General features: G+C 30.0%; 2 protein-coding genes across 2 annotated transcripts in view; one reads left to right on the top strand and one right to left on the bottom strand.

Annotated features, from left to right (window-relative positions):
* LOC125814109 (probable leucine-rich repeat receptor-like protein kinase At1g35710) overlaps positions 1 to 13039 on the bottom strand; it is a 72579-nt gene that overhangs the window by 42380 nt on the left and 17160 nt on the right. The gene's annotated exons all lie outside the window — the stretch shown is intronic.
* Positions 1 to 13039, top strand: part of LOC125814137 (inactive TPR repeat-containing thioredoxin TTL3-like) — a 172414-nt gene that overhangs the window by 27073 nt on the left and 132302 nt on the right. The window lies entirely within an intron of this gene.

A 13039-nucleotide genomic window follows, 5' to 3' on the forward strand; every position in this document is an offset into this window, starting at 1 on the left:
GATAGGATTTCACCTGAAAACTGATTAGACGACAAGTCAAGATAGACAAGATTAGTGAGGTTTCCTATTTCAGGGGGTATAATACCAGAGAGTTGGTTCATGCTAAGATCAACATATTAAAGAAATGGTAGAGATGAAAATGGAAAATCATGGAGTGTACCAATGACATCAGCATTAGTAATATTCAACCTGTTTATCCGACCATTAAAGCATATAACTCCATACCAATCCGTGCATGCACCAACAGTTAGTGTCCATGAAGCCAATAAGGAATTGTTTTGGTTTCGAAAAGTTGCTTTCCATTTGAGGAGAGCAGTTGCTTCCTCAGTGGAAGCAAAAGTAACTGTGAAGAGAGTGAAAAACTGAAGGAAATAAAATATTTTGGGAACCATCTTGAAAGCTAAAAGATTTCAGTTGTTTGTTTTGTCTATTGATGAGTATAGTTTTATATTGTAGTGAATCACTTCAAGTCTTGCTGAGTCAATGGCATTTATTTTTCAGCTTGTAAAACACGGGCAGAATTAGAACGACTTGGGAGTCAATTATGTGTCACTGTTCATGTAAGTATATACCAATGAATTAAAAGGCTGTTTCTATTGTGACCTAAGCTTAAAGTTGTGGAAATATCTCGGGAGATCTTCTCCAAAATATATTCAAAGGTCAATTCGTAATTGACGAGCTGCTAGTGGACATGCAATTGGAAAAAATTGCACAATTTGCCTTTCAAATAGGATGATCTTTAAGTATTATCCTTCAATACTCGAGCTTATACTTAATGGACATAAGTTCTTAAGTCATGCCGTGGGAGCTCCGCCAAAGTTATTTCCTCTCTCTTTTGCAATCACAAATACACATATTAGCTTTGAAACTAAAACATTGATACACATTATATCACCTCTAAAACAAATACACACATACAGTTTGTTTCAGTTTAATTTTTTGTGATACGCAAAATTTATTAGTTATGAGATGAAAAAATCAAAGACCAGCACAATATTGTATCATTTTTGCGGGTCAGGTAGCGCAGAATTTGCAAATTTTTATTAAGAAATTTTCATAAATAACTAGAGTTTAAATACAATTATGAATAGTAGCTATAATTTGCATGATTATAATTGTTGTCTCAATTGGATTTATTTCTCAGCTTGTTAAATACGGGTAGACCTAGAACGACTTGTAAGTCAATGAGTCAATGTTCATGTAAGTAGGTGCCAACGAATTAAAAGGGTATCTCAATTGTGGGCCTAAGCCTTAAAGATGTTGAAATATATTGTGAGATTTTCTCCAAAAAAATATAGATATATATAAGTCATTTCGTAATTGACGAGCTAATGACCATGCAATAGGAAGAAATTACCCAACTTGCCCTTCAAAAAAAATCATCTTTAATTTCTAGTAATACTCCCAACTAGGGGTGTTCATGGTTTGGATAAAAATCGAACCAAATCGATAAAATAAAGCCGATTTATTTGGAATTGGTTTGATTTGATTTTAGATTTTTTAAAATTGATAGTATTTCATTCGGTTATGATTTTATTCGAAAAAACGAAGAAATAACTGAACCCAACCGATGAATTATATACATATATTTTATTAATACACATACATAATATATTATTTTTATAAACAAATTTAAAAATCTTATATATGTTTTCATTAAAATTTCTTTGTAATTTAATTATTGAAAGAAAAAATGTTCAAGGTGAAAACATTATCTTATTAATTTCATGTATATGAGTATCTATGACAATTCTTTGTGTGAAGGAAAATGTTACTGCCTCTTCCTTCTAGGCAAATATAGTGAATTTTAAAGCTTTATTCACAGTAAATTCAGTGATCGAAAATTTAGAATTTCAGTCATTCTAACTATATTTCATTTTGAATGAATTGTCGTTGTCACTTTTTTCACATTTTGAATGAATTGTTTCTTTTATTGTGTATGGTTAACAATGGAACCAACCCAAATCGAAACCAATAACCACCAAACCAATAAATATATATTATATTTGGTTCAATTCGATTTTGATAATTTTAAAACCGTTTAAGTTGATTTGATTTTGGTTTTGACCAATAACCGATCCAAACCGATCCGTGAACAACCTTATCCCAACTTATGCTTAGAGGACATAAGTTCTTAAGTCGTGAAATAGGATGTTATGACTTAAAAATATAAACTTTATGCCCGATGAAAGTTATTTGTTATTATGAAAATAAAAAGTAAAAATTATACAAAGCTAGTATAATACTGTAAACAAATTACTTCATATCCCTACTCTTTCAGAAATTACAAAACTCCCTTTATTTTATTGTCTTGCGGATACTTTAATATGCGGGCGGATACTTTAATTTAGAAGCTGTAATTATCAGTTCAGTGCGTTAAAAAAGGGATTTTATCAGTTTAGTGCGTTAAATAAGGGATTTAAAATATAAATAAAAATTGACTGCCACAATTCACACATACGTTTCTTTCATCTACAAATCAGTCATTCATAAAACGATTACTGAACTAAAATTTCAAATTTCAAATTTCAAATTTTGAAATTCTCTCTTCCTGTTTTGCGAAAAGCTATGGAAGGTTGATTCAAAAAAAATTGTAGCGCATTTTTTGGTGAAGATTTGTAATGAATATTTCGATCTTGTTAAGGCATTCAGGAATATGGGAAAGTGATGTTAGATACGAGTGGTACAGAAGTGATGGCATAGTGGTTGGGGAAAATATTTAGTTCGTTAATCTTAATTCAGCAACTGCAGCAGAATTGAATGTTGATGAATCAAAAAAAATATGGAGATCTGATATGTCGTAGAAGGTAATTCATCTCCATTGTGTATTCAGAATGATATAGGGGTGAAATTGTACATAGAAGTGAAGAAACATGAGGTAGGATTCGGTATGTATCCTCTATGCATTGATACATCGGATAAAAGTGATGAAGAGATACAAAATTTTGATGCAACAACAGGTGCAATTTGTTGACACCCAATTTTGGATATCCACAATATAGATTAATCATCGAGTTTCTTCAATTTTAAACGTTTTAAAATAATTAGTTTTACAATTAAATCAAATTAAAAAATAGTTTGCAAGTTATTTTAAATAGTTTTGTCACTTATTTTATAATTTTTAGATAATATATATGTTTTACATGAATATGTATATAATTATTATATTTTATGAATATTCAAAAATCGTCTCAAAAAGAGTTTGTTTTATATTCAATTAAATTAATTTGGTTTAAATTATAAGTTATTTATTTTATTAGTTTAACTATTCTTATTTTATATTATTTTGTTTTATTTAATTTTGTTGATTTGAAAAGCACATTTTATTTAAGTTACGTTATTTTAGTTATGGCCATAGTTTTAAAACAATTAGTTTTATAAAAGTAATAATAATAATATAATTTGCAAGTCTTTTAAATAGTTTGTCACTTTTCATAAATTTTAGATGGTGTATATGTTTTACATAATTATGTATATGATTAGTATATTTTATGATTATTCGAAAATCGTCAAAAAATAATAATTATATTTTAAATATTAGGGATGGTTATAGTTTTGAGTTAATAAGTTTTATGAAATTCAAAATACTTTCAAGTTATTTTTTTAAAGTAATTTTATCACTTTTTAATAATAAGTATGTGTAATTTGCAATCACGTTATTTTATAAATATTTGAAAAGTCATCACAAAAGATTTTACATTTTAGTTAAATATTTTATTAATTTATTTGAAGTCATAGTTATAATTTCGAGTAAATTAGTTTTGTAATTGAATTAGTTAATTTATAATTAAGTTAATTGTTTTATTTCGTTGAGATTAAGAAGCTCATTATTTAATTTATATTAACTTATCTTGTTTAAAATTTAGCCGAATTCACCAATTAAATTATATTCGGCTATAATTGAAATGCATTTGACTATTATTTAATAACAATTTTAGTCAATTGCTTACCAATCCAATAGTCCAATTTTGGGTCATTTCCAATCCAATTTTCCAAGCCCAACTCCCAATTCCCAACTGACCCATATAATACAATATGCTATATTCCAACACTTTATAAAGTCCTCCCAGCCCACTTTTTTTTAACCCCATACCCGGCCCAAATCTCTGCTCAAAAGAACCCAGAAGCTGTCCAGCGTTAAACACTCCAGAGGCAGCGTCAATTCTCAGCTCAACATCATAGCTGGCAGCAGCTATTCTCAACGTTATAGCAGCGTGGACAACAACGTTCACAAGCTTCAATAGCAATAGTGACGCGTGAACAACTCCAGCAGCTTTCTCTGCAACAACCGCCCACATTGATCTTGTCATCCGGATTTTAGGGGGATTTCGGTTGAAATCTTGTACAAGCAGCAGTTCCTCGGTCCTTGGGAAAATTTGAATCGAAGATTGGATGGTAATTTCCGTTCTGCCCTTGCCCTCGTCCAATTTTTGATCCTCTAAATCCCCCAATTCGACCCTAATACCTCCTATATAAAAGGCTCGTGTTCCCCTTCAGTGAGGGGCAGAGAGATTTTTTTTGAGTTTTGGAGTTTAGTTTCGAGACAATATTCAATCACACACTTGAAATTTTTTTGTATCTAGCTTTTGAATCTAAGATACGAGAGGATCGACACTTGGATTTTCTTAGTTTGTCGTTCCTATTCGAAGTTCATAGTAAAAGAATCGTTGCTCTTCAGCTCGGTTGTTCCGTTTCGCTGCCCGAAAAGAGGTGATTTCTCTTCTTAATTTTGGTTTATTTGGTTCTTCGCTGTTTCATGCTTTCATTTAAGTGTCCTTAATGGTTTTTAGTTTTTAACATCTAAATCAACTTGATCATTGTCTCTGTTATTTCGCAACTTGTTCTTGGTAGATTTATGAAGTTGTCTGTGATCAAATGTCATCCTTAATGTTATTGTTTGCTTATTTCATTCTAGTTTGGTCACTTTTACTATGAACACAAAAGAATCTACGTTAAGCTCAATTCGGTTTCATGGAATTGATTACACTCTCGTCTCCATTTAGCGCTATAACCTTCGATTTTGAATCTAGGTTGTTAATGTTTTAGCTTAAATTCAGTTTCATCCTAGCCTACTGTGTGTGATTTTCGTTGGTTATTTGTTTAAGCTCATAGGCTGCCTCTTGAGTTTTACTTTTCATTTTACACATTTTAGGTGCATTATAAAGTATAAATCTAAGTATTCATGTTATGTTTATATCTCTCCGATTATTAATGCCTCGTGAGACTTTATTATGTTGAAGGATTGGTGTGTCAATTTCCGAATATAGAGTGCAGTTTATGCGTGATCGCCCTCTGATTTCGCCTCGCTATTTTTTAGTTACCTAGTTTGGTTCAAACCCATATATTTTGGATTCGTTCACATTTTGATTTGTCTTACGACTCATGGTCTAAATCTGTTCAAAGTATTACTCTCATCTGCTAATTTAGTATTTAATTTGAAGTCTTCATTGCCTATCTTGATCTATTTCTTTTAATCGATTCCCTGATTTATTTATCTTGAGTCCTCTTTTAAATTAAGTTTCGTTCAAATATTTGTCTAAATATGTGTTGGGTTAGTAGCAAAGATTTATTCATATGGATAGTTTGGAAATGGTTGGTCCGCTTACTTTAGATGTCAAAGGTTAGTAAGTTCATGTCTAAATGAGATAATTCTTATTTGATCTTTACTGATGATGTTGTGCATGCGTACATTTTTTTTTTTTTTTTTAAGTTCACTTGGTCATGAGTTAGGTTCTTATGTTGCCCTGAAGGTGGGTTATTTAGTCATAATATGTGATTTTAATGTATTAGTTTTCTTTGACAAAGAATGATAATGTTGCGGTTATATACTAATACTTTTTTTTTATTATTTTCCTATGCATGGTTTGTTTCTCCAAATGAGTTCAATTGGACTCACGTTTCCCCCTGCATCTTCATGTCGGGATGGAACCCAACTTTACCTCTTATCGAGTCAGCCAAAGCAGTAGAACGAAAATATAAGGCTGGAAATCCAGATTGCAGGTGTCCGAAAGCCCAAAGGGGGTTGTATACAAGATGTATACAGCTATATACATTGATATACAGGTCAAAAACGCAGGGATACAGGGCTGATGCGAAATACATGAGTTTGGAAGCAAGATATACATGAAAAGGGCTGATATACATGCCGATATACACTGATATACATCAAGTATATACAAAAACGGGATTGAGTAAAATTCCCAAAAACAGTAGCGAATTTGGCCCAAGAAAGGCCCAAATTCAATTTCTCCCTTACGCTTTAATTATTTAATTGCGATTACTTATTATTTGTTGTTTAACTCTAACTTTAGGATTTTTTAATTAACTTAGTTGAATTCCCCAAAAGATGACCATATTCTTTATGTTAGTTTCTTTAAAAATAATTCATTTTATCAACTCTTATACTTATTCAAATATTATTTTTTTAGTCAAAACTTTCACATATCTTTATTTAGATTAAAATAATTTCTTGGTTTATCTACCAAGTTGGTACGAATTATTATTTCTGAAAATAAATAAATAAAAATGACGTAAATAATTTTAATTAATCTAATTTTGTTAAAATCCTAATTGACCAAGTTGTTTCAATTAAGATCCTATTTTCCAAAAAGATTTAAAAATTATTCTTTATTTAACTATGTTTATCAAAGTTAATCGAATATCGTAAAATATTATATATCTTATGTTAGATTATTTTCCTAAATATTTTTATAGATACGTTCTTTAAGGGTTTTTTCTTCATTTAAATCTCTTTTTTTTATTTCAAAATTGTTCTAAGTTAAAGTATATATATATTTTATTTATTTTTAATAAACTTTAAAAATGTGTTAGTCAAAACCTTTTTTCAATTGATTAATAATAATGATGAAAAAAAAAAAAGAAAAAAGAAGAAGATATATATATATATATACTTACTTAAGTCATTTTCTCAAAAGGGTTAATCAATTAATTCAAAAAAAAAAAAATGATTTTTCATGCTTTAATTTATTAAATTGGTTTAATTTATTTCTTGAACTAAATAAATTCTAATTAGTCTAGTTTTATTAATTTTCTAATCACTTGTACCTTAATTCAAATATTTTCATTTTAGGTCTCTTCCTCTAAAAGATAGAATAAAATGGTTCATTTCTTAGTTATTTTTTCAAACTTAATCGATTAGTGTAAATTATTATATATTTTTATGTTATTATTTTTTCTAAAAATAGTCAAATATATTTTAAGTCAAGTCGCAGGTCAACCGCATGTTAGCGGACACTTCGAATGCTTAAACCCTTCTCGAAGTGTAAATTGAACCCCGAACTCCCTTTGGCATTTTCAAATGATTTTTTCTGTTTAAATCATTGAAAATTATAAGTTTTCTTAATTTCTTTAAAAAATTAAGTGGCGACTCTTTCTAAGTATTTTTTCTCAAATTGTTTTTTTTTATACTTAGAACATTTCAAAAAAAAAAGAAAGTGATTTTTCTAGAAATAGTTAAATTACGGCACAACACAATTGTGTGTGTTGAAGGTGGAAAAAGGGATGCAAAGGCTCTAAGCATTGTTGCATCGAAAATTTGTGATTCCTATTACATACCAAAAATAGAGGTGGAAAATTATATATCAGATACAAATGTTTCTAATGTGGAAGTGAAGCAATTATACAAGGATAAGGCAACTCTATTGGCTGTAATGACAAAATACAAATAAAGCATAGCTTCAAGTTTAGAGTTAAAAAATCTAATAACAAAAGGTATGTGATACTTCAATCTTATAACATTCTTCATTTTTTATAATTTATTTGCTATTATGTTGATCATGATACACAAATAACATGTGTTACGTGCAATTGTAGGTGTTAGGTATCATGTTCTTTTTGAGTTACTGCTGGTTGTTAATGTATTAATTAAGAAGGATAGGTGTGCGTATTGTGTTTATTGGATACAATAAAGTATCACGCGCATTTTGAGTTACCTCTGTTTATTAAAGTATCAATTAAGAAGGATAAGTGAAATCAGGTTAATAAGTGGATTTTGAATTTGTTATCTGATTTGTATATCAACAATATAAACTGAGTCGTCATCAAACTATGTGATATATTAATATGTGTGCACATTATTATTTAACTAAAAGTATTTGTAATAATGTATGTTGTACTGTTATTTTATTTTTGATATTATGAATTGATACATTAAACCTGATCAAATAATAAATATATATGGTATAATTGCAGCTACGTATTAGTATGTTATTCAGATGATTGTTGTTGGAATTTGAAGGCGTCTGTTAGGAAAAATACGGACATATTTAAAGTGAGATACTTCAATAGTGAACATACATGTCCATTGAGGGATAGGGTATTAAGTAAGGTACATGATATTGTTGGGTTTGTTAGTGGTGTGACAGCTCCAAAGTTAGTGAATCATAAAAGAAAACATACTCCAAACGATATAATTGATGATGTTAGGTCATAAAATGGAGTTGAAATTTCTTACCAACAAGCATGCGTGCTAAAGAACGTGCATTGGAGATGATAAGGGGTAGACCTGCAGATGGATATAAACAGATGCCAAAATACATATATATGTTGGAAATTGCGTATCCAAATTCATATATACGGATGCACAAGGCCCAAAAAAATGAGTTTATGTATCTCTTCATATCATTAAGGTCAATGATAAGAGGGTTTGAGTTATGTAGGCTTCTTGTTGTTGTTGTTGCTTTACATATTAGCAGAGCTTATCGAGGGACATTTGTATCGGCAAGTACACCCGATGGGGCAGGTATGTCATGTTGTTTATTAATTTAATTTTTTAAGATAGTAATATAACATCCTGCAACAATTATGTATAAAGAATCATAATGTTGTGTGTTTCAATGTTAAGGTTGTATATTGCCGTTAGCTTATGGAATTGTAGACACGGAAAATGATTGTTCATGGACATAGTTCTTCCAACAGTTTAAAAATGTATTTGGTGATAGAGAACAAATGTATGTTGTATCAGATAGAAATGAAAGCATAATGAAGACTGTAAGTATTGTTTATCCGAATGTTCCTCATTTTGCATGCATATGGCACCTCTAGAAAAATGTGTGTACATACTTCAGGAAAAGCAGATCCATACTAACTGATCTGTTCTATTCAATGGCAAAGGCTTATCGGAAAGATGATTTTGAAAAATTAATGGCTAAAGTGAAAAAAGTATATGGCAGAATTAAGAAGCATCTTCAAGATGTTGGGTATGAAAGGTGGGCTAGATCTCATGCAACAGTGAGCAGGGGGAGAATGATAACTTCGAACATAGAGGAATGTATCAATGGTTGCCTAGTTGATGCACGACAATTACGTATTATAGACTTTCTAAAAGAAGCTAGAATTTTATTTGGTACTTGGAATTGCAAAAATCGAGAAATGGCATCTTATACAAAGGAAACATTAGGAAGAAAAATTGAAGAAATATTGATTGTAAACGCATCCAAATGTGCGAAAATGAAGGTACATATATGTATTACAAGTATTATGTTTCTAGCTTTACTTCTCATTATATTATTATGTATACCAAATCAAAATTCGTTTAATGTATCTCTAATTTTTAAACATTTGCATGTTGTTGCATCTTTTGAATATATTTTTGCAGTGTATGAAAGTGGGATAAGATACATTGTTTGTCTTGAGAGGAAAACTTGTTCATGTGGTAGATTTCAACATGACGAGATACCTTGTACGCACGCAATGGTTGTTTTGAAGAAGAGAAATATTAAAGATGTACACCCCTACTGCTCTGATTACTATAAACATGATGCATTAACAAACACATACGCAGTTCCAATAGAACCAATGCCAGACAAAAGTGATTGGATAGCTCCGAAATGTGTTTTGGAAGAAGTCGTCTTGCCACCAAGGTACAAAAAAATACCTGGAAGGCCAAGAAAAAATAGGAAGAAAAATCTAGATGAAAAGATTACCACAAACACGAACTGTTGTGAACAATGTGGACATGAAGGTCACAATAGAAGAACATGTACTTTCTTCCCGAAAGATTCTTGATGCTTGCTTTTTAGAAGTAATTTTATGCTTGATATCTAATAATTCTCAAATTTGATACTTTATTAAGTACCTTTAGGCTACTATTTTATGATGCAATAAATGAAAAATGTTATGATTTGAATTCTGGCTACATTTTTTTATTGTTAATTTCTGATAAAGTTAGTTTGGTATACATTGTTGTGTGTCTGATACTTAACTGTTTGTAAATTTTGTATTGGATGGAACAATAGTATCAATAGATGTGATGTGTGTCAAAGTTAAAAGAGACAACATGTAAAAAAGGTATCATTTGAAGCAATTATATATCATATACATAATATCTTCTTCTAAATTTTGTATCTACTAATAATGGAGTATCGGAAGTTGTATTTTTTACCAATATTATATATCTTATACATACAATTTTGATATTTGTGGATGCAATTGTGTTTCATGTACATAATAATTTTCTGGAAATTTAATATCAGCTTAAAAAAAGTTAGAGTAATTTTAGAATCAATTTTGTGTATTTGATACTTAATATATTTGTAACGATGTGTGCCAAAGTTAAAAGAGACAACATGTAAAAAAGATATCATTTGAAGCAATGATATATCATATACATAATATCTTCTTCTAAATTTTGTATCTACTAATAATAGAGTATCGAAAGTTGTATTTTTTAACAATATTATATATCATATACATACAATTTTAATATTTATGGATACAATTGTGTTTCATTTACATAGTAATTTTTTGGAAATTTAATATCAGCTTAAAAAAAGTTAGAGTAATTTTAGTATCAATTTTGTGTATTTGATACTTAATATCTTTGTAACGATGTGTGCCAAAGTTAAAAGAGACAACATGTAAAAAATGTATCATTTGAAGCAATGAAATATCATATACATAATATCTTCTTCTAAATTTTGTATCTACTAAGAATAAAGTATCGGATGTTGTATTTTTTACCAATATTATTTATCATATACATACAATTTTGATATTTGTGGACGCAATTGTGTTTCATGTACATAATAGTTTTCTGGAAATTTAATATCAGCTTAAAAAAAGTTAGAGTACTTTTTGTATCAATTTTGTGTATTTGATACTTAATATCTTTGTAACTTTGGCATGAAATAATAAAATTGTATCAATTTGAGATGTTTGAAGCACCTAAGTATCATATACATAATATTATATAAATGATAATGATTTAGTATCATCTGTTGTGATTTGTACCAATCTTATAAGATATAACTTGTACCATGTTGTGTGAAGAATAAAATTTTGTTATTTGTGAAAACAATTTTATATCATATACTTGATAGTTTTGTGGAAATTTTGTATCAGATTCGCTGTAGTAGAAGTTGTAGTGATATGTATAATACTTATAATATACAAAAAATAATAAGATATTAAAATGTATTGAAAACGAATTTAAAAGCAACATAAAAATTATGGACATAAAAACTCTTCAAATTTAGAAGTATGAATTACTTAGAAATATAATGTTGACCTGGGGAGGAATACTTCAAAACACTTAATGTATCTTCAAAACAATAAAACTTCATATCTTGATTGTAAGTCAGTAAATAAACTACTATTCTACATTAATCAGTTCATCATCTGTCAATGGAATGAAGACACCCTTTAGCCTTGTAGGATCATCATTCTCGCTAACGTATCCCGCCTTGGCCTTGTCGGTACCATACTTCCATAACAGTGTTGCATATCTTGAGCGAAGATAATCACTTCAAAAAGGAATCGATGGGACCTTCATTTCGTCGCTCAGAAATTCAGCAAAAGCGGCAACATACGTTCTGCAGTCACTGCAAACAGAAAGAAGACACATTATAAATTAAATGAAATGTATAAGTAAAGTTGGGTGGATACAATACTAACAAGCTATCGCTCTCTTGTTGCATAATGTCTCGAGCAAATTCCACCTCAAACGGACGTTGTGGACCCAACAATTCACTAGTTTTGTTGTCTTTATATGCATTCAATACTGCCCAATCAATTATGTCGGTTTTATCAAAGAATCTACTATCCTGAAGGTAGTTAGGAAGGATGATAGACAACTGTTTTATCTCATCAGATTGAACTTTCTTCCTTGATCCCAAAGATGAGTCATAAACTCGTATTAACCTTTCCCTTAAAACCACAACCAACACCCAATGAAATTCTTTGTCACAGTTGATTGGAATATATACCTCATCTACCAGATGCCATGGTAAAGCAGCAAGGACAGAAAATTCATTAATGACGTCTTTGAGGGACCTTTTATATACATATACAACATCAGCTCAGGCAATGTGTTCCTGTGTACTAAGGGGTTGTTTGGTACAAAAATGAGTAATGCAGGGATTAGTAACGCAGGGATTAATAATGCAGGGATTAGTAATGCAGGGATTAGCAATGCAGGGATTATTTTTTATCCAGTGTTTCGTTTATTGCTTATTCAAATCTTGTGTTTGGCTTAGAACTCTTAAAAAAGAATTTTTTCCAATTTTACCCTTGAATTATTATGTTATCTATTTCATGTAATTACCATATTTATTACGTTTAAAACTTGAATACGAAGTGCTTAACAAATTTAATTCACTTGAGGAAGTCTCAAGTCATAAACGAGAAGACGTTATTTTAAGTACCCCGACCAAGGCGTACCTCCCTCCTCTCTTAAGAAAACAAGAAAATATAAAATAAAACTAAAGTTCAAGTAGTGTGGACAGCAGCAGAAGTTTCTAATGTTAAAAGAAATATAGTTTGATCACAGCTTCATATAAAGTTAGTAAAATTAAGCAACATGAGCAAGCCACCTAAAGCTTTCCTGCTACATTGTCTCTATCCCAAATATTGAACATTGTAAAACTTCAAACATTTTCTTTGCCAATCTATCATAGACAATGCTGCATAATCCAAAGACGAACCCCTTTATTGCAGGTTTGAGGTTTCTTTCAACTGTTTCAAGCGAATCCAAAGTCTATTTTTGGCTGCACGTCAAAGTGCCAGTTTTGTCCGAAAAGAC

The sequence above is a fragment of the Solanum verrucosum genome, unplaced genomic scaffold (assembly GCF_900185275.1).
Source record: "Solanum verrucosum unplaced genomic scaffold, falcon-dt-bn FXZP01000230.1, whole genome shotgun sequence".
NCBI lineage: Eukaryota > Viridiplantae > Streptophyta > Magnoliopsida > Solanales > Solanaceae > Solanum > Solanum verrucosum.